Below are 23739 nucleotides of genomic sequence, written 5' to 3'. Positions count from 1 at the left end.
AGGCACCACCTCTTTGAATTTGCTTGGGGGCTCCTTGTTTTTTAGCACAGTGATTGGCGGAAGCTTTGTTGACGTATTAGGCAACTCATTAATTATGTTCTGAAATCCTTTTAGGTGTATGTCCCACGATCGGTGATCACGACTGCAGTATAACCTACATAATTTTCCTAATTCACGCATAATACGCTCACTGGGGTTCGAGCTGGGGTGAAAGAGAGATATATATATAGGTTTAATTCTTCTTCTTCGAAGCATCCGCTGCCAGTATTGCGATCTAAATTGTGGTCCATTATCCGAGATAACCCTTCTCACGCTCCCAACTTCATGCAGAAACTGCTTTGCAAATGCAGTTGCCACTGCCCTTCCTGTGGCTCGCTTCAACGGAGTCAGACACACAAACTTGGAGGTTAGCTCCACCGCTACGAAAACATATGCAAAACCTGCTTTAGATCTTATTAGTGGCCCAAATAGATCCACGGCCGCGAGGTCACAAAGTTTTCTTGGTATTATCGGGTGCAATGATGCAGCATAAGTCACTGTGGCCGCCTTTGCTCGCTGACAAGCTCCGCACACTCTAAGTACACCACGAATACGCCGTAGCATGTTATTAAAATAGCATGTCTCTTTCAGTTTTTCACAACATTTCTGTGCTCCGAAGTGACCATAACTCAAATGTATGTACCATATAATTTTGTTTACGAGTTCCTCCGGAATCACCAACACCCATCTGGAGTCGTCCGGGGCTCGTTTCTTGAATAATATTCTATTGCGCACTAAGTAGTACTGGCGTATTCCTACATTCTCCTTGTCCTCCCACTTCTTCTTTATATCTTTCAATACTGCGTCCTTATCCTGTTCGTCCGCTATACTCCCTAAAGAGGTGGTAACAAAATTCTCGAACGCTACATTCCGTAAGTATAGAATGCTAAAATTATTTTCACCGAGTTCCCTTTCTTCTGTGTGAACCAAACCTATAGGAATGCGCGATAAAGCGTCAGCAATTACATTTTTCTGTCCAGGAATGTATTCTACAGTGAAGTTATATTCCTGTAGGTATAGTGCCCAGCGTCCTAGTCTCCCATGCGTGATTTTCGTGCTCATAAGAAATGGTCAGTGTATACCTTGGTGGTCCTCCCAAATAAAAAATACCTAAATTTTGAGAATGCCCAAACTATCGCGAGTGCTTCGAGTTCCGTGACAGAATAATTTTTTTCACATCGAGAGAGCACCCTGCTCCCAAACGAGATTGTTTTCCAAGTTGTAATATCATCATTTCCTCCCGTTTGAAACAGTACCGCACCTAATCCTGACAAGGAACTGTCCGTCATTAAACAGAATTCTTGTGTCAGGTCGGGATGCACGAGGATGGGAGCCTCTACCAATGCCTTTTTTAATTTATAAAATTCATCCTGTGCCTCTTGATCCCAGACCCACAAAGCGTTCTTCCCTGTTAGTCCACATAGACGGGGTGTACCAAGTACACTAAAATTTATAAATCGCTTATAAAAGTTACACAGGCCTAAGAATGCGCGTAACTGTTTTTTATTTGTCGGCATTGCACACTCCGCTATCGCTGCAATTTTCTCCGGGTCAGGTTGTATTCCATTTGCTGAGACAATATGGCCTAAGAATTTTATGTTCTCTCGTCCGAACTGTGACTTATCTAAGTTGACTGTTACACCTGCCTTCTCAAAAACATCCAGTAGTCTGTTCAGAACGTCATTATGGTCCTCCCACGACTTTTCCGCAATTAATATGTCATCCACGTAAATTGTCACTCGCTGTTTCAAATCATCAGGTAAAATGCTATTTAATCCCCTTATAAAAGCAGCTGATGAGACATTTAGTCCGAACGGGAGGCGCCGGAATTGGAAACAATTTCCGTAACACAGGAACGCAGTATATAATCTGCAAGATGGGTGTAGCACGATTTGCCAAAAACTCGAACGGAGGTCGACAGATGATAGTACCTTTACCCCGTGGAAACGTTGTAAGAGTTCCTCAAGGCTCTCAGGCCTGTCCGTTTCCGACATAATAATTGTGTTTATCTGTCTCGAGTCTAGCACCAAACGAACCGAGTTGTCGCGTTTTGGCACGACAAGCAAGGGTGAGTTGTACGAGCTTACTGCCCGCTCAATTATTCCTTGTTCTAACATCTTGTTTATTTCCTTCTCCACCTGGGCTTTATATGCCACGGGAATAGGGTATGGTCTAACAGAAAACTTCTGATGGTCACGTACTCTGAATTGGTACGTAAAACCCTTAATAGCCCCCGGAGTCTCAGAAAATACCCGTTCATGATTCCTAAGTAGACAATACAATTTCTCCTTTTCCCTGTCCGTGGTTCTGACACCCGCGATGCTCTTTCTCAGTGCATCCGCAAACGCAACATCTTTCCCCTGCTCACCAGACGGAGAGCACGACTCACTTATATAGTTCACGAGTAGCTCCAGTCTGGGTTGCGACTCGGTTTGAGCTTGAAATTTTAGGCAACTAATTTCTGACTCGGCACGTAATATGCATTCATCAAATTCTAAACAAATTGGCTGATCCCCAACTTGAACTGTCATTACTCCTCCACCCATGTCAATTACTGCATGGTGGGCATTCATGAAGTCATTTCCTAAAATCATTGCCACATTCAGCATTGGGAGCACAAAGAAGTTGTACTCAAACTCTCTTCCCTGGCAGGTAAAATTAAGCCGAGTTTGCCTTCGGATTTCTATGCTCTTACCGTAGATTGCGCCCTTCACCTTAATTCCTCGCACTTGAAAAACGGGCCAAGTCCCAGTCCCTTCGCATTTTTGAAATGCTGCCTCGCTCACTATCGAGAAAGGGCTTCCAGTATCAATGACACACTTAAAACATATTTCGTTTACTGCAACTGTCACGACTGGATTTACTCCCGAAATTTTAGTACTCGTAGTTTCTTGCAACAAATCCTCTCTAATATCTTCCCTCTCTATATACCGTATGCACTCCTTTGCCATGTCGTTCATTGTTTCCGATTGGGCGCCTTCTGCGCTGATCGTTTGTCATTGCCGGTTTTGTTCATTTCCATTTGCTGGATTATGTCTAGGGTTAGCTGGCCGAATTTCAACATCATGAGGTGTTCCGCCTATAGTCCTATTCCCACCGTGTTCACCGTAGTATCGATTCTGGTTGCCGTAACTGTTTCGTTCACGATTCTGTCTACGTCCTCGATCATTTCTGTTGTTCCACCTGTGTTCGCGACTGTCACCCCAGTTTCTATACGGTCGGTCCCGAGTATTGTTCCGTTCGCGTCGCGACGACCAGTCACGCCGTTGATTAGTAATACGGCCACGACTGCGGTCGCGCTGCTGTGCCCCGTAATAACTTTGTGCCTGATTAGGCGGGCATTCTCCTGTATTGTATTCCAACTCTTGGAGAAGCGTCTTAAACGTTTCCACGTCCTCTTTGCATCGTCCCGCAAGAATGACGTGCCGCAAGTGCATCGGCAATTTGGTGATGCATATCCTAATTAGTTCCGCAGGCCCGTATGGGTCGTATAGGAATTGATTTGCCTGCAGCATGTGGTCGAATAGGCGTGCAGGGCTGCCGAAACCAGACTGGTTCAAATTTGGCAGCATAATTATGCCATGTTTGACCCTATCTTGTGCCGCTTCCGACCAATAGGCGGACAGAAAGGCTTGTCGAAACTCCCGAGTGGAGTTGCAGTGACGCGCTGCCGACCTCATGCGAATCGCCGGTTCGCCTTCCAAATATCCACACATATATTCTATCTTATGTGAACTTGCCCAGTCGGGGGGAAGACAAAACTCAAATTGCTCGAGCCATGCACGTGGATGTATTCCTTTTTGCGAATTTCGGAATATCTCAAACTTTCTTACCGTAAGGAAATGTTTGAAATCAAATCCCCGCATTTCCTCCTGGCGAGGCCCTTGAATGTTTCTGTTTCTCTCATGTCTGCCCCTTAAATTACATTCTTCCCTGTCGTCAAAATCTCCCTCGTGGCCATGCGGTTTTCCAGATGCGCCACGCGTTCTTGTAATTCGCCTGTTACAGCTTTGTGTTGTCTGTTCACTTCAAACTGTCCCTTCTGAAATCTAAGAAGCGAACGCACTTCTTCGGTCTCTGCGGCCGCTACCGGTGTAGTATTGTTCTCACTTTCCGTCAGCTTCATCGTATCTACAGTGTCCGCTAATGCCGCAATCTTATCATCAATTTGTCTCTTGTCCTCCGCCCCAGTCTGCTTCAATTGTTCTATTTGCTGTTCCAACGCGTGGATCGCTAAACTGTTGTCCGCTATTGTGTTGCTAACGGACGTGGGACAATGCGTTTCCGCCTGCTGGACCCTCGAGATTACCTGCTGGTGTTCCCTTTGGCATTCTTCCCTCAGCTCTTGGAAATTCCTAAGTAGCCGTTCTTCGCTTTCTTTAGATTCGGTATCGCCCCTCCGCTTGCTCTGTTCTAAAGCTTGCAGACGATCATCGATTTGTTCAAATGTACGGCCTAATTCTTTCATAATATCACTTTTTATCTCACTTGCCAGATTGTTTATTCTTTGTGAGATATCATCGGACACTCTCTGCATCGACTTGTCGACTTTATTTGTCTGCTGGATTAGTTTTTCGTCTATTTGTTCGCCTAGATCTCGGATCGATTTTTCGGATGATTCTTTTTGTTCTCGGAACGATTTTTCAAATGATTCTTTATTTTGTTGCAATAAGGCTTTCATGAGTTCTGCCAAATCAATTTGGTTAGTTGAAGGCAAATTAATTTGTGGCTCTGATGTGAGCCCGTTCGTCCTGTCTTGCATTTCGTCTGAAGTATTCCCCATTGCATTTTCGGAACCGCCCGACGCGTTAACATTCGAAATTAAATTATCCCCTTGGTCCATGTTGCTTAGGTTGTCGGACCGCTTACTTTTAGTTTGGTTACGTGTCTGCATTAGTGCAATTTATAACCGGTATGCGACACACTAATCAAAATAAATGTGTCCCACAAAAATTACGACAGTCACACGAAAGATACCCAACCTAGTACGCACTTTTTCACACGCAAAACAAATTTTTTATCTTAGATCGAAACAGTGGAATTTACAAGCGAGAATAAAAAACACACAGACATATAAAACACACAAGTATAAAAAACAAAACAAGACAAACAACGCAACGCCGATCAACAACGCCGTGAATCTTTTGAAAGTCTGCTCGGAAACAACACAGAAGTTGTTTGAGCGCTGTAGGGAAAAAAAAATTAAGATTATAACACGCTCGCAATCTAACGTTTCAGAGATTCCAGAGTCTAGCGGAATCACAGAACAGGGTCGCCATGTCTAAGATTGTTACTCTAATTTTGTTTATGCTGAGGTGTAATGTTGTAACTTTAATTTGGTATGCTGATATCGGTGCTAATTGACAATGAAAGTGGGTTAAAAGCCGTGATCTGTCTGGGGACGTTAACCGTGGATTACTGGGCAACTGTTTCATCAGATATTTAGTCTAGGTTTACCAACCAGACTAACATTAATGATAATCTTTTAATAGTCATACAAAACCGGTAAAATATATATATAAAAAGGAGAATTTAAATAAAAAGAAAGAAATCAGTTTATATTTGGAAATTTATTTTAAGATTGTTCATTGAAATTTCAGCATATTATACGTGAGTTATAACTGAGCTGGTGCCTTATTTACGATTGAAAAGAATGTGAGATTTTAATCTTACGGAACACATAAAATATGGAGCCAAGATTGGGAGACTGGATACAACACTGCATTCATAAAATAACACACGAAGAACATTGAAACATAAGCAAGAAGAAATTAACCACAACCAACAGATTCAGTTTTTACCCAAAGAAATTACGTTCATACCACAATCCTGTCCGTCATGTAATTACCACACACTGGTATACTAAATTCATATTAACTCTTTGTGAAGTCTTCGCAAAAAGAATAGCTGAGGGCTACTTTGATGATTACACCACATGCTTCACGTGGTCAACTTGGTTTACACAAAGCGTACAACTCCACAATAATTTTGATAATTAAAATACATTAGATCGAAAAGCAATTGACAAAAGAAAAACCTTGAACTGGTTACTAACGCCTTACTATTAACCTGATGGGTCAAACAGTTATATAAGCACGTGGTAGTGGTCTCCCAAAGTACACCCCACGTGGGCTGAACATAAAGAAAAGCATAAAGAAAAGTTGCTATATTAAAAAAATATTCTCAAGACGAGACGTTATAATCTCACGCACATTCGGATTTAAGATTGATGAACTTAGTTAGAGTTACTGATCAACACGTGGTTCCACTTTACTCACAAAGTAGTAACAAACCAACTACCGGAAAATAATCTGAACTTCACACGATAATTACACTGCGCTGCAATTTAAGATAACATCGGATATTTTAGACCTAAACCCGAAATAAAGGTGATTAAATTTTCAGTTAGGCTGAACTTAAGAAATCCATTGTCCTACGGACTTAACAGACACGCGCTTAGCCTGAGATCTTACCACTTCAGACGCTCGCCACGGCCACACTGCCACTGCCTAGTGCCGAACGCTCTTCCTGAGGGTGTCTCACAAAGACCAACGGAAGTGGCCAGAGGGGCAGCTTCCTATACCAACATGACAACGGACGGACAGGACCATACTAAGGATAGAAACCTCTTTGCTTTTAGGAAGCGTAGCTACCTGTTCCGACGTTGGTCCTACTGTTCTCTAGCAGACAGCCTTGTCTGCTACCCTCAAGCATGCAACTAGAAATACATATGCTCATTCATCCTCTCACACAAAAGGGAAGGGGGATGACAGTATCTTATCATATACAGTATATAAAAGAAAGCGGATGTAGGTTCCGTATGAGACTGTGTGACATGAATTACATATAAGAATTACATATAAACTGTGCTTTAAAGTGTAGTAGTGTGACAGATCGTTCTTGTTTATGTGTAAAAGTAACACGTTCCACTGCTCAGTCTCCTCCCATATAGTCAGAAACGCCACAATACATTTAGAAGAGGAATTTATTCCATAAATGGCAACAGATTTAAGAAATTAAACATGAAAGGAATCCAACAGAGACCTTTCAACCTACGTTTTTTAAATGGAACCACGTTAGATTTGCTAGCACATCTGAACCTACAATCAAAAACGTAATCAGTGCCGTTTGTTGCATTGTAAAATGTTAAATACATCCGGAGATATTGTAACCCAAAGTTGACGCTTGAGTACCACTCCTCCGCTGTTCGATCGTGTGTATCGGAGAGCACCGAATTACGTAGGGATCCAAAGGGAACGGTGATGGACCTTAGGTACAGAAGAGACTGGAACAGCACATTACGTCCACATGCTAACACCTTTTTATTGGTCTTTTTCACTGACGCACATGGGCATTAACAGAGAATGCGTTGCAGTTCTACCTGTCTACTGAACATGCATTACTGGTCCGTGGACAATCCTCGCTGGCTCAGACAGGTAGAGCGACAGCGACGGTGGACTGTAAATGTATGGTGCGGAATCATTGGCGACCACCTCATTGGTCCTCACTTCATTGCAGGGGCCCAAACAGCTGCAACATACATCGCGTTTCTACAGAATGATCTGCCAATGTTGCTCGAAAATGTCCCACTGAAAACGCGCGACGCATGTGGTATCAGCATGATGGTGCACCTGCACATTCCGCAATTAACACTAGGCTGACTCTTGACAGGATGTTCGACGGGCGTTTCATAGGACGTGGAGGACGCATAAATTGGCCAGCCCGTGCTCCTGATCTTACACCTCTGGACTTCTTTCCGTGGGGTACGTTAAAGGAGAATGTGTACCGTGATGTGCCTACAACCCCAGAGGATATGAAACAACGTATTGTGGCAGCCTGCGGCTACATTACACCAGATGTACTGCGGCGTGTACGACATTCATTACGCCAGAGATTGCAATTGTGTGCAGCAAATGATGGAAACCACATTGAACATCTATTGGATTGACATGTCGGGACACACTCTATTCCACTCCGTAATTGAAACGGAAACCACTTGTGTATCTCACCCCTCATGGTAATGTACATGTGCGACAGTGAAAAAAACCAATAAAAAGGTGTTAGCATGTGGACGTAATGTGCTGTTCCAGTCTCTTCTGTACCTAAGGTCCATCACCGTTCCATTTGGATCCCTACGTAATTCGGTGCTCTCCGATACACACGATCGAACAGCGGAGGAGTGGTACTCAAGCGTCAACTTTAGGTTACAATATCTCTGGATGTAATTAACATTTTACAATGCAACAAACAACACTGATTACGTATTTGTTTATATGTTCAGATGTGCTAACAAAACTAACGGGGTTCCATTTAAATAAAACGTAGGTTTTTGTTAAAAAACATACTTCCGTGCATTTTTGTATGATTTGTATTTACCAATTACACTAGCCCCTCTCCTCACGTTCGGTCTGTGGAATCGATTCGTCAGTAATTGATGTGGTTTACGAAATATATCCAGCGGTAGTGTTAGGTGACTCACCATATATATATATATATGGTGAGTCACCTATATATATATATATATATATATATATATATATATATATATATATATATATATATATATATATATATACAGGGTGTTACAAAAAGGTACGGCCAAACTTTCAGGAAACATTCCTCACACACAAAGAAAGAAAATATGTTATGCGGACATGTGTCCGGAAACGCTTACTTTCCATGTTAGAGCTCATTTTATTACTTCTCTTCAAATCACATTAATCATGGAATGGAAACACACAGCAACAGAACGTACCAGCGTGACGTCAAACACTTTGTTACAGGAAATGTTCAAAATGTCCTCCGTTAGCGAGGATACATGCACCCACCCTCCGTCGCATGGAATCCCTGATGCGCTGATGCAGCCCTGGAGAATGGCGTATTGTATCACAGCCGTCCACAATACGAGCATGAAGAGTCTCTACATTTGGTACCAGCGATCCGTAGACAATAGCTTTCAAATGCCCCCATAAATGAAAGTCAAGAGGGTTGAGGTCAGGAGAGCGTGGAGGCCATGTTCTAGCAGCACAGGTAGAGTATCCCGTATGCAATCATGATAACGTGCTCCATTGAGCGTAGGTAGAAGAACATAGGGCCCATTCAAGACATCACCAACAATGCCTGCCCAAACGTTCACAGAAAATCTGTGTTGATGACGTGATTGCACAATTGCGTGCAGATTCTCGTCAGCCCACACATGTTGATTGTGAAAATTTACAATTTGATCACGTTGGAATGAAGCCTCATCCGTAAAGAGAACATTTACACTGAAATGAGGATTGACACATTGTTGGATGAACCATTCATAGAAGTGTACACGTGGAGGCCGATCAGCTGCTGATAGTGCCTGCACACGCTGTACATGGTACGGAATCCACTGGTTATCCCGTAGCACTCTCCATACAGTGACGTGGTCAACGTTACCTTGTACAATAGCAACTTCTCTGACGCTGACATTAGGGTTATCGTCAACTGCACGAAGAATTGCCTCGTCCATTGCAGGTGTCCTCGTGGTTCCAGGTCTTCCCCAGGCGCGAGGCATAGGCTGGAATGTTCCGTGCTCCCTAAGACGCCGATCAACTGCTTCGAACGTCTTCCTGTCGGGACACCTTCGTTCTGGAAGTCTCTCTCGATACAAACGTACCGCGCAACGGCTATTGCCCCGTGCTAATCCATACATCAAATGGGCATCTGCCAACTCCGCATTTGTAAACATTGCACTGACTGCAAAACCATGTTCGTGATGAACACTAACCTGTTGATGCTACGGACTGATGTGCTTGATGCTAGTACTATAGAGCAATGAGTCGCATGTCAACACAAGCACCGAAGTCAACACTACCTTCCTTCAATTGGGCCAACTTGCGGTGAATCGAGGAAGTACAGTACATAGTGACAAAACTAAAATGAGCTCTAACATGGAAATTAAGCGTTTCCGGACACATGTCCACATAAAATCTTTTCTTTATTTGTGTGTGAGGAACGTTTCCTGAAAGTTTGGCCGTACCTTTTTGTAACACACACACACACACACACACACACACATATATATATACATATATATATCGGCTGGTCGGGGTAGCCGAGTGGTTCCAGGCGCTACAGTCTGGAACCGCGCGATCGCTACGGTCGCAGGTTCGAATCCTGCACCCAGAAGCATAGTCAGTATTATCTTGTTTGCCACACTCTTTCTCCAAATGCTTATTTCTTCTGGGTAACCTTGCTTCTTCGGTGGCGAAATGGGATGCACATTGTGTCTCGGCTTGAGTTATCTAATAATTTCAACCTGTTTACTACATGACAGTTTGGGGTGATGTTAACATAAGCTAGAATTCAGATTCTCCCCGTTTTTCCATCATTAGAAGTTTATATAGGATCACTAACTCACAGTTTCAGTGTATGTAATCTAGAAACACATTTCTTGGCACTCTTGTTAAGATAATATTATTGAAAGAGTCATTGGGATTCTGATATAGCCCATGTAGACACTTTTGGAGAAGGTCTGAGTGAGGTAGGTTCCTATGAATTCGCTTGATGGCTTCCACAGTATCTTCAGGAATAGAGTTCCAGTACTGAAGATACACTTCCGAATCTTCAACATTCTGGAATTTACGCAATGTTTCAGGTCCAGGTGGACAAAATGAAAGTACTCGTTTTCTGTCAGCTGAGAGTCTGTGGAATTCTGCGGTCAAGACTGCTTTCTTCGTACTTTGTAAATCATTTCTGTTATCCCTGATGGCTGTTCCATAATACCGCTGAAGCTCATCTATTGTTTTGTCAGTCAGTCGCCCCTCAGTGGCTTGGCATATGGCAGTACGATGGTGCGAAGACGTTGTTTCAGCTTTCTGAAGCGTGTGCCCATTCCCTTTTGTATGTGTCCATTGCATTCCAGTTTCTTTACTTCCGTGTTTTAATATGGATTTGATTCAACTACACTCTTAAGGGCATTAAAATTCATATGAAGAGAAGCATATCTGAAATTTGGTAGTTTGGGAGATATGCAAGTAATATAATAAAATTAAAAATAAAATCCTTCTAAATGTGACACAAAGATAAGTTATATATCTTTTTGCGCAGGAAAGAGAGAAGAATATTGTTTTGTAAAAAGAAAAACATTTTTATTTATTTTGCCTGCAAACTCACTGGAAAATGAGTTAACAAACTGTGTTCGTAACTCTGCAGAAAGTGTGAGGTTTATTTACCTATCCAAATAAATATCTCTTTCACTTTTTGTTTTGTAAGTTACCGGGAAATACAGTTTATCTGACAAGCGTGTATGTTGAAGAGTGCAGGTGACGAAAAACAGCCTTGCCTCTCACTTCTCTCTCCTTATTTCCGGTTGGTATTCTCTCTCCTCGTTGTTACCGAAGCTTTTTGCTTCAAATACAGAGAGTGTGAGAATGGTGCGGCGTTCGTAGCTCGCAGTCTGCTGGCCCGTTCGCCGAGAGCGTTCGCAGAAGCCCGCACGGATGATCGGAAGCCTCTGCTTGGCCTCTGGAGCGCTGGAATTCCTCGGCAGCCAGTCGGCGGACAGGTGCCGTCCTCGCCGTGTTTTATGTCCCATTGACGAGTGGCTGCCGTCTGTCGTCACGACGTACTTGCACCGCGGTGCCATTCCCACGCGAGGGCGGCGCAGTTATTCGCCAATTCCGTGCCTGCCCGCGGCGTGTCAGCACCGCTATTAAGCTGCGTGCCGACCGCAGGCACGGCAAAGTGACTCGCTAGTCGGCATTAACAGCTGCTGCCCTGTCGGCGCCACCTGTTACTGCTGCTGTTATTGCCGAAGCTGTCCTTCCAAACACGGTCGCCAGCATGCTGCGTCACAGATCGTTCTTCTCATTCTGCATTTCATCTACAGACACACTCTGCACTCAATCGTACGCTGCTTTGCGACAAGTACCTTGTATGGTCGCCACTGATTCCTCTTCCTGTTCCGCTCGCAAATGGAGCGGGGGAAGAACAGCAAGATGCTGGTAAGCTGATTCCAATACGATCATTCTGTTGTCTGTTACAAATGCCTGTTCTATAAACTTTATCAATAGTAATCATACACAGTTTATGTTCCTGAGACGTATTGAGTCTCACCTTTACTTATAATACACAACCGGCCATTACAATTGCTACACCACGAAGATGACATGCTACAGACGCGAAATTTAACCGACAGGAAGAAGACGCTGTGATAAGCATATGATTAGCTTCTCAGAGCATTCACACAAGGTTGGCGCCGGTGGCGACCCCTACAACGTGCTGACATGAGGATAGTTTCCAACCGATTTCTCATACACAAACAGCAGTTGACAGCCGTTGCCTGGTGAAACGTTGTTGTGATGCCTCGTGTAAGGAGGACAAATGCGTACCATCACGTTTCCGACTATGATAAAGGCCGGATTGTAGCCTATCGCGATTGCGGTTTACCGTATCACGACATTGCTACTCGCGTTGGTCGAGATCCAATTACAGTTAGCAGAATATGGAATCGGTGGGTTCAGGCGGGTAATATGGAACGCCGTGCTGGATCCCAACGGCCTCGTATCACTAGCAGTCTAGAAGACAGGCATCTTATCCGCATAGCTATAACGGATCTTGCAGCCACGTCTCTATCCCTGAGTCAACAGACGGGGACGTTTACAAGACAACAACCATCTGCACGAACAGTTCGACGAAGTTTGCAGCAGCATGGACTATCAGCTCGGAGACCATGGCTGCGGTTACCCTTGACGCTGCATCACAGACAGGAGCGCCAGCGATGGTGTACTCAACGACGAACCTGGGTGCACGAATGTCAAAACGTCATTTTTCGGTTGAATCCAGGTTCTGTATCCAGCATCATGATGGTCGCATCCGTGTTTGGCGACATCGCGGTGAACGCACATTGGAAGCGTGTATTTGTCATCGCCATACTGGCGTATCACACTGTGTGATGGTATGGGGCGCCATTGGTTACACGTCTCGGTCACGTCTTGTTCGCGTTGACGCACTTTGAATAGTGGACGTTACATTTCAGATGTGTTACGACCCGTGGCTCTACCCACCATTTGATCCCTGCGAAACCCGACATTTCAGCAGGATAAAGCACGACCGCATATTGCAGGTCCTGTACGGGCCTTTCTGGATACAGAAAATGTCTCTGACATAAGCACCGGCTTCGTGTGACACTTTGGCGCTCTTTCAAAAATGGTTCAAATGGCTCTGAGCACTGTGGGACTTAACATCTGTGGTCATCAGTCCCCTAGTCATCAACTACTTAAACCTAACTAACATAACGACATCACACACATCCATGCCCGAGGCAGGATCGAACCTGCGACCGTAGCGGTCACGCGGTTCCAGACTGAAGCGTCTAGAACCGCCCGGCTTGGCGCTCTTTCCATGTACATTTGTACTCCGCAGATCACTGGAAAAACAGTGCCAGAGAGTATACATAAGGGTATTAAAGACTGTTTGTTGTGTTCCAGCCGTGTAGTGAGTGAACGAAAAATGTTTTTATGCCTTTACACTCGTCCAAATAACTCATACCTATTTCTAATTAGCGCAAAGGGCGACATTCGACAACGGCGATAAAATTGTGCTTAAGCACGAGCATGGAAACCGAATCGCGAAATCAAATCACGATTGCCGAGCGGTTCTAGACGCTACAGTCTCGAACCACGCGACCGCTATGGTCGCAGGTTCGAATCCTGGCTCGGGCATGGATGTGTGTGATGTCCTTAGGTTAGTTAGGTTTCAGTAGGGGACTGATGACCTCAGAAGTTAAGTCCCATAGTGCTCAGAGCCATCTGAACCATTTCAAAGTCACATTAATGTGACCACCTGTTAAAAGCCTGAATGCTCACATTTTTTTCAGCACGAACCTGTGCGAGAAGCACAGGAATACCGTTAGCGAGGTTCTGGAAGGTACAGACAGGGACTTGGAGCGACACCGACTCCAGTGGCGCGGGCAGCTGCGCCAGGTTTCTCAGTTGGGGACCCATGGCTCCGACAGCCCGATCGAAGTGGTCCCAAACATTCTCGATTGGGTTTAAATCGTGGGAACCTGGTGGCCACGGGATTACAGCAAACTCATCCAGGTGCTCTTCGAAACACACGCGTGTACTGCGAGGAAAAACGTATTTAGGGGCAGACATAGTCCCCAATTACACTCCTGGAAATTGAAATAAGAACACCGTGAATTCATTGTCCCAGGAAGGGGAAACTTTATTGACACATTCCTGGGGTCAGATACATCACATGATCACACTGACAGAACCACAGGCACATAGACACAGGCAACAGAGCATGCACAATCTCGGCACTAGTACAGTGTATATCCACCTTTCGCAGCAATGCAGGCTGCTATTCTCCCATGGAGACGATCGTAGAGATGCTGGATGTAGTCCTGTGGAACGGCTTGCCATGCCATTTCCACCTGGCGCCTCAGTTGGATCAGCGTTCGTGCTGGACGTGCAGACCGCGTGAGACGACGCTTCATCCAGTCGCAAACATGCTCAATGGGGGACAGATCCGGAGATCTTGCTGGCCAGGGTAGTTGACTTACACCTTCTAGAGCACGTTGGGTGGCACGGGATACATGCGGACGTGCATTGTCCTGTTGGAACAGCAAGTTCCCTTGCCGGTCTAGGAATGGTAGAACGATGGGTTCGATGACGGTTTGGATGTACCGTGCACTATTCAGTGTCCCCTCGACGATCACCAGTGGTGTACGGCCAGTGTAGGAGATCGCTCCCCACACCATGATGCCGGGTGTTGGCCCTGTGTGCCTCGGTCGTATGCAGTCCTGATTGTGGCGCTCACCTGCACGGCGCCAAACACGCATACGACCATCATTGGCACCAAGGCAGAAGCGACTCTCATCGCTGAAGACGACACGTCTCCATTCGTCCCTCCATTCACGCCTGTCGCGACACCACTGGAGGCGGGCTGCACGATGTTGGGGCGTGAGCGGAAGACGGCCTAACGGTGTGTGGGACCGTAGCCCAGCTTCATAGAGACGGTTGCAAATGGTCCTCGCCGATACCCCAGGAGCAACAGTGTCCCTAATTTGCTGGGAAGTGGCGGTGCGGTCCCCTACGGCACTGCGTAGGATCCTACGGTCTTGGCGTGCATCCGTGCGTCGCTGCGGTCCGGTCCCAGGTTGACGGGCACGTGCACCTTCCGCCGACCACTGGCGACAACATCGATGTACTGTGGAGACCTCACGCCCCACGTGTTGGGCAATTCGGCGGTACGTCCACCCGGCCTCCCGCATGCCCACTATACGCCCTCGCTCAAAGTCCGTCAACTGCACATACGGTTCACGTCCACGCTGTCGCGGCATGCTACTAGTGTTAAAGACTGCGATGGAGCTCCGTATGACGGCGGCGGTGGACAAATGCTGCGCAGCTAGCGCCATTCGACGGCCAACACCGCGGTTCCTGGTGTGTCCGCTGTGCCGTGCGTGTGATCATTGCTTGTACAGCCCTCTCGCAGTGTCCGGAGCAAGTATGGTGGGTCTGACACACCGGTGTCAATGTGTTCTTTTTTCCATTTCTAGGAGTGTATAAGCTGATACTTCTGTTGATCCATTGTGCCTTCCAGAATGGCTGTGAGCGTTATGGGACTTAACTTCTGAGGTCATCAGTCCCCTAGAGCTTAGAACTACTTAAGCCTGACTAACCTAAGGACATCACACACATCCATGCCCGAGGCAGGACTCGAACCTGCGACCGTAGAGGTCTCACTGTTCCAGACTGAAGTGTCTAGAACCGCTAGGCCACACCGGCCGGCCTTCCAGAATGACTAGATCAGCCAGGGACTGCCACGAAAACATTCCCTATACCATAACGCTCCGTCCTGGTTGCAGGGCGTTTACTTTTAGACATTTCACGCTATACACGTCAACAGCCATTTGTGCTATAGGGCATAAAATGTGATTCATCTGAAAAGGCTACCTGTCTACGCTGAGTGGTCGTCCAGCTGTGCAAATTCCATCCTTCGTCGCCGATGAACACCAGACAGCACGGCTACATCAACCGGGTGATTGCTACACAGTCCTGTACGCAGCAACTTTCGTTGAACGATCGTTGAGAAGACAAGCCCTCGGTTAATCACGGCAGCCAGTTGCTCAACAGTAGTGCTTCTAACCGCCCGTACACATCTCCGCAGCCGTTGTTCTCCTGTGTCATTTGCGGGCTGTGGTGCACCACAGCTACCTAAACGCATGCTCATAAATTAAGGATAATGATGTTAAATGGTGAAACAACGCTCTGCTGGGCGGTTTTCGGGTTTAAATCACCTCGGAGTATATCCATGCGGTACATTTGACCTGCGGTCGTCGCACGGTGGCGCTGGCACCAGACCACATACGCAGAGGTGTGTTGGTGCATGTCAGAGCATGGTGCAGCGAGTAAATGTGCAGACGTTTTCAGACGTGCTAATGGTGACCGTGTGTTGAAAATGGCTGAAAGAACACATATTGATGACGTTATTAGGGGTAGAATACTAGGGCGACTGGAGGCTGCTCAAACACCACAGGTCGTAGCACGGGCACTCCCTGTGCCACAAAGTGTGATCTCAAGATCATGGCAACGATTCCAGCAGACAGGAAACGTGTCCAGGCGCTACAGTACGGGACGTCCACCGTGTACAACACCACAAGAAGACCGTTACCTCACCATCAGTGCCCACAGACGGCCACGGAGTACTGCAGGTAGCATTGCTCGGGACCTTACCGCAGCCACTGGAGCAGTTGTCTCCAGAAACACAGTCTACATACGACTGAACAGACATGGTTTCTTCGTCCGGAGACCTGCAAGGTGCATTCCACCGATACCAGGTCACAGGAGAGCCCGTAAAGCCCGGTGTCAAGAGCACAGTACATGGTCATTGGAAGAGTGGTCCCAGGTTATGTTCACGGACGAGTCCAGGTATAGTATGAACAGTGATCCTCGCCGGGTTTTCATCTGGCGTGAACCAGCAACCAGATACCAACCCCTTAATGTCCTTGAAAGGGACCTGCATGGACGTCGTGGTCTGATGGTGTGGGGTGGGATTATGATTGGTGCACGTACACCCCTGCATGTCTTTGACAGAGGAACTGTAACAGGTCAGGTGTATCGGGACATCATTTTGCACCAATATGTCCGCCTTTTCAGTGGTGCAGTGGGTCCCACCTTCCTCCTGATGGATGATAACGCACGGCCCCACCGAGCTGCCAACCTGGAGGAGTACCTTGAAACAGAAGATATCAGGCGAACTGAGTGGCCTGCCTGTTCTCCAGAACTAAACCCCATCGAGCATGTCTGGGATGCTCTCGGTCGACGTATCGCTGTACGTCTTCAAACCCCTAGGACATTTCAGGAGCTCCGACAGGCACTGGTGCAAGAATGGCAGGCTATGCTCCAGTAGCTGCCCGGCCACCTGATCCTGAGTATGTCAACCCGTTGTGCGGCATGTATACAAGTGCATGGTGATAATATCCCATATTTATGTAGGGGCACATGCGCAGGAAACAGTGGCGTTTTGTAGCACATGTGTTTCGGGACGGTTTTCTCAACTTATCACCAATACCGTGGACTTACAGATCCGTGTCGTATGTGTTTCCTACGTGCCTATGCTATTAGAACCAGTTTTGTGTAGTGCCACGTTGTGTGGCACCACATTCTGCAATTATCCATAATTTATGAGCATGAGTGTAGAAGCCGGTTTTGGATAGCGCCATTTATTGAAGAAGCACGATATACTTTAACCACGGCAGCATGCGAACAGTTTACAAACTTAGCCTTTTGAGGACATTTCCACCCGTGGCCCGAAAGCCAATGATGATGCCATTTTGAGCATCAGATGGATCGCTCCGTTTCTGCATTAAGACGACGAGTGCACTGCCCTCTGGATAGGCGTTGTATACGCTCTACTGCCAGTGCTGCCACCTGCAGTATGTGAGTGGTTATTGCACGTTGACGTCGAACATTGAGCGTGGACACATTAATGTGACTGTTATGTGTATGGTTTCTTATTCAGGAAGTTACATTTGATTGTTGGCTGTCTACGAAAAGATCGAATTACGCCTCATGTATGAAAGTGGAACATATTCAAGCACATGTCAAAATTTGACTGGGTTGTGGGTGAAAACTGGTGTTCATTGCCTCACGTAATGGCTGCTTGCGTTGTTCGTGGTCCCATGACTGCCATAGGAATAACGAATCAAGAAGCTGAGTTGCTTTCTGCAAGACATTTATCCAGAACAGACAGACGGCTGGAGCGCCAGTGGCTCTGGTACAGTGAATTGTGGCTTCCCTCGACGCAGCTGCAGACAAAACTAGCCGACATTGGTGTGTCCGGCAACCACACTGGTCACAGGGACGAGACAAATCATCTTTTCAGACGAGTCTCGATTCTGCGTACTGCTTTAAGATGGACTAATCCGTGTGTGGAGGCACCGAGAAGAAATACTTTGTCAAATTCGTCATCACCATCAGGATACAGCACTTGGCGTGACGGTATAAATTGTCATTTAGTATACACCTAGCTTAGAGCCCGCTGTTCCGCTCGCATAGACTGCATGGTATACAGAGATTTTGTTCTTTTATTTAATCGAAGTTTTCCTTGTTCACAAACTGCAACACCTTCCAAGGTTTTCTCGCTATTAAGACAATATAAGTATGTCTTTTCCCAATGTACTTTTGACCGAAAAGCGATTCCGGTAGTTGGTGTCCCCCAGTTTCTGTTACTTTTGCGTTCTTGTGGAGATATTTCCATAGCAACTTTCATCCTATTGATAAATATTTCGCCGGCCGCGGTGGTCTAGCGGTTCTGGCGCTGCAGTCCGGAACCGCGGGACTGCTACGGTCGCAGGTTCGAATCCTGCCTCGGGCATGGGTGTGTGTGATGTCCTTAGGTTAGTTAGGTTTAAGTAGTTCTAAGTTCTAGGGGACTTATGACCTAAGATGTTGAGTCCCATAGTTCTCAGAGCCATTTGAACCATTTTTTGATAAATATTTCTTTATATCTAAATATACCAGTATCCAATTGCGGCGGCGCGGTTCCTTCCGTCCCTTTACGACGTACCTGCACCTACCTGTGAACATTGTCTCAGCAGATCATCAGTGGGGAAGCCGAGCGAAACCTACTGTACTTCGACGTGAACCACGCCGCAATTAAAGTCACTAATCTACGTTTCGGGAGAAAGTTTTCACATGAAATGAAAGGTTGGAAATTTTGTCCTTAATTAATATATTCTGAGACTTAGGTGAACGAGTATCACTGCCAAGCCCGTGCTAGTCTTGACACAGTCACTCACAATCCCTTTCACTCACGTTAGTAAATTTATGGTGTTGCATTTCCCTAAAACGTAATAGCTACAAAAATACGGATTGTTTTTGATTGAGAATGCTCGCCAAATATTAAGTCTGTCGGTACCTGATGCAGTCACAGTTTCTAGCCACCGACCTGCTCAATACGCCACGCGGTATTTATGTCTTTTCTCGTCACAAAATTCAGTTATTATTCCGAAATTTCTACACACCCATCGGAATAAGTATGCCGTCAATTTACAATACTTTTGATGTATGGAACACTGCTAGATCTGGTAACTTGTCATTTCCATCGGAACTACTACTACACACGTCTGAACTGTTTCATGGCTAGGCTCCGACTCCTCTCTAGAATACTCTAAGTCTTCTCTACCAGCAGAGAAAGGTGCGCGAAGAATATTGCTTTACCATTGGCCTGTTTACCCAACAACCAATAGCAAAGCGACATTCTCCCGCGTCAGTCCGTGCTTTTCATCAATAACCAACCACAAAATAGTAAACTGCACTTTTTACCGACGTAATTATCTAGTATGCTGAAGTTTTGTGTATGCATAAAGTTATTTACTATTGTTATTTATACCTGAATTAACTTTCACTTTACCATAAACTTACTTCACAAATCTATTCTCCAAAAATCCCCTTTGTCCACATCCATACTTCTTCGAAATGTTCCCAGACTAAATCTCACTACATAACTCGTTAAACAGTTATCTTCATATTAACCTTAAACCACACTCACGCATCATTCATACTGCTAAAAGACATTTATAACATTTTACATACACAAAAAGACATAATAACACTTTATGAAAATACTAGGACAGTTTATGAAAAACATTCTATTACTTTAGTGCACTGTACTGAGCACAATCGAATCTAAATCACAGTCCCCTATCCAACACTGTCCTCTATCGGCTGATACATAAAGTACGTGGGCGTCCAGTCTCGCGCCACCATCTGTCACTATCCAGCTCTGAGACACATCTCCCACTTAACCACCTCAAAAGCAGGATCGGTATATGGCTGTACGCCTCACAATATCCATAAATTTAGCTTTAAATTTTTTTAAATGTAACGAAATATTTTCTTAAAAATTTTCATCCCCTACTGCACTCCCTTAGGGGTTGAATTTCCAAAAACACTGAAACACGTATTTTTTTTATTTGTGACTGAAAATTCAAATACTAATGTTCATAGATAAAGCTTTAAAAATTCTTTAGTGGATCATTAATAATGATATATTAAAAAAAAGCTTTTACCCACTATTTCATTCCAAGAGGGTTAAATTTCCAAAAATGCTTAAATACTTATTTCTTTATTTCTGTCAGAGAAACAAATACCAATTTCCTTAGGTCTAGCTTCAAAACTGCCTTAACAGTAACATTTTCAAAAAACTCTTCATCCACTATTTCGCACCTTTAGGGTTGGAACTTCCAAAAATCCCTTCTTAAATTATGCCTACAGTATAAGAACCACACTTTCTTCAGATCTCAAGTTTCTAACCTTAGCGTTTGGGCTGGACGATGATGCGTCGTCAGTCAGTCAGGGCACTGCCTTTTATATACAGAGATAAGATCATCCATAGTTCGGACAGATAGTAATTTTGATAGTAGACACGAGATTTTTGGTGTGCTGATTCTGGTGGCTGTGCTTTATCTTCGTATCTCTTCGACAAGACAACATTTCAGATGTCTGTGCTGTCCTACTACAATACAAATGGTGTTCGAGCGCTGTCATGGCCGGCTCATTATCCAGATCTTTGACCCACTGGAAACCTCCCTCCGTGGGTTGCTGACAGACTGGCATGCAACCAACCTTCCGCCAGTCACCATGGCCGACGACCTCTAGCGTAGAGTTGAAGCCGCCTGTAATGAAGTGCCTGTATGAGTCATCCATGTTTACTTCGACACAGTGCCCAGCAAATATAGAGCCATTGAGAGCCATTGTTGCCTCCAGAGGAGGAGGAGATTAATGTTTAACGTCCAATCGACAACGAGATCTTTCGAAACGGAGCACGGGCTTGGATTAGGGCACGTTGGAGAAGGAAAGGTGCTGTGCCCTTTCGAAGGAACCATCCCGGAATTTGTCTTATGTGGTTTGGTGAAATCGCGGAAAACCTAAATCACGATGGCCGGAAGTGGCTTTGAACCGTCGTCCTCCCGAATGCGAGTCCAGTGTGCTAACCACTGCATTATTCTGCTCGGTGTAGTTGCTTCCCGCGATGGTGGCTCTGTATAGTGATTATGGCTCTTTTTTTCCTTGACTCATCAGTCCTCTGACCAATCTGATGCAGCCCAGCACGAATCACCGTCCTGAGACACCCTTTTCATCTCAGAGTACCACTGGCAACCTATGTCCTCAATTATTTGCTGGTTGTATTCCAGTCTCTATTTTCCTCTACAGTTTTTACCTTCTACAGCTCCCTCTAGTACCATGGAATTTTTTCTGTGATATCTTAACAATTGCACTGTCATCCTTTCCCTTCTGCTTCTCAATTTTTCGATTATTCCTCTCCTCGCCGGTTCTGCGCAGGACCTCCTCATTCCTTACCTTATCAGTGCACCGAATTTTCAACATTCGTCTGTAGCACCACAAAAAATGTTTCAAATGGCTCTAAGAACTATGGGACTTAACATCTGACGTCATCAGTGCCCTATAACGTAGAACTACTTAAACCTAACTAATGTAAGGACATCACACACATCCATGCCCGAGGCAGGATTCGAACCTGCGACTGTAGCAGCAGCGCGGTGCTGGACAATGTAGCACATCTCAAACGCTTCGATTGTCTTCTGTTCCGCCGGCCGTTGTGGCCGAGCGGTTCTAGGCGCTTCAGTCTGGAACCGCGCTGCTGCTACAGTCGCAGGTTCGAATCCTGCCTCGGGCATGGATGTGTGTGATATCCTTAGGTTAGTTAGGTTTAAGTAGTTCTAGGGGACTGATGACCTCAGATGTTAAGTCCCATAGTGCTTAGAGCCATTTGAACCATACTTCTGCTCCGGTTTTTGCACAGTCAGTGTTTCATCACCATGCAAAGCTGTTCTCCAAATGTACATTCCCAGAAATTTCTTCCTCAAAATAAGGCCTGTGTTTGATACTAGTAGACTTCTTTTGGCGAGGAATGCCCTTTCTGCCAGTGCTAGTCTGCTTCTGATGTCCTCTTTGCTCCATCTGTCATGGATTACTTTCCTTCCTACTTCCTGATCACCAATACTGCTGCTAAGTTCCTCGCCATTCTAATTTCACAAGCTTCTCACTGCTGTTGTCCTTCTTCGGTTTACTATAATTCCGTATTGTATACTCATTATACTGTTCACTCCATTCAACAAATCTTCACTTTCACTGCCACGCGGGATTAGCCGAACGGTCTCAGGCGCTGCAGTCACGGACTGTTCGGCTTGTCCCGGTGGAGGTTCGAGTCCTCCCTCGGACATGGGTGTGTGTGTCTGTCCTTAGGATAATTTATGTTAAGTAGTGTATAAGCTTAGGGACTAATGACCTTAGCAGTTAAGTCACATAACGTTTCACACACATTTGAACATTTCACTTTCACTATGAATAGCGACGTCATCAGGGAATCTTATCATTGATATCCTTTCACCCTGAATTTTAATCCCACTCTTTTACTTTGCTTTTATTTCCACCTTACTTTTCCGATGTACAGATCGAACAGTAGGTGCGACAGACTACATCCCTGTCTTACACCTTTTTAATACGAACACTTCATTCATGGTCTTCCATTATTATTGCTTCCTCTTGTTTCTTGTACATATTGCATAAATTACCCGTTTTTCTCTATTTTCCTCAGAATTCGGAACATCTTGCACCATTTTACATGTCGAACACTTTTCCCACGTCGACAAATCGTGTTGTGTCTTTTATTCACTTTTGCTTCCGTTATCAACCACAAGCTTCCGTTATCAACCGCAACGTCAGAACTGCCTCTCTGATACCTTTCCTAAAGTCAAACCTATCGTGATCTAGCAGATTCACATTTTCTTGTCCATTATTCTGTTATTGTATTCAGGATCTTGGACGCATGAGTTGTTAAGCAGAGTGTGTGAAAACTTTCGCACTTGTCGCCCCTTGCAATCTTCGATCCTGTGTGGAAGATGTTTGCCCGAAAGTGTGATGGAATATCGCCAGTCTCATAAAAAAATGGTTCAAATGGCTCTGTGTACTATGGGACTTACCATCTATGGTCATCAGTCCCCTAGAATTTAGAACTACTTAAACCTAACTAACCTAAGGACATCACACAACACCCAGTCATCACGAGGCAGAGAAAATACCTGACCCCTCCGGGAATCGAACCCGGGAGCCAGTCTCATACGTTCTTCACTCTAACGTGTACGGTCTTTTTCTTAGCGCTTCCCACAATGAGTTTAGAAATTCCGGTAGAATGTTATCT

This window comes from Schistocerca cancellata, chromosome 9 (genome assembly GCF_023864275.1).
Source record: "Schistocerca cancellata isolate TAMUIC-IGC-003103 chromosome 9, iqSchCanc2.1, whole genome shotgun sequence".
NCBI lineage: Eukaryota > Metazoa > Arthropoda > Insecta > Orthoptera > Acrididae > Schistocerca > Schistocerca cancellata.
Note: the sequence above shows the minus strand (reverse complement) of the source record.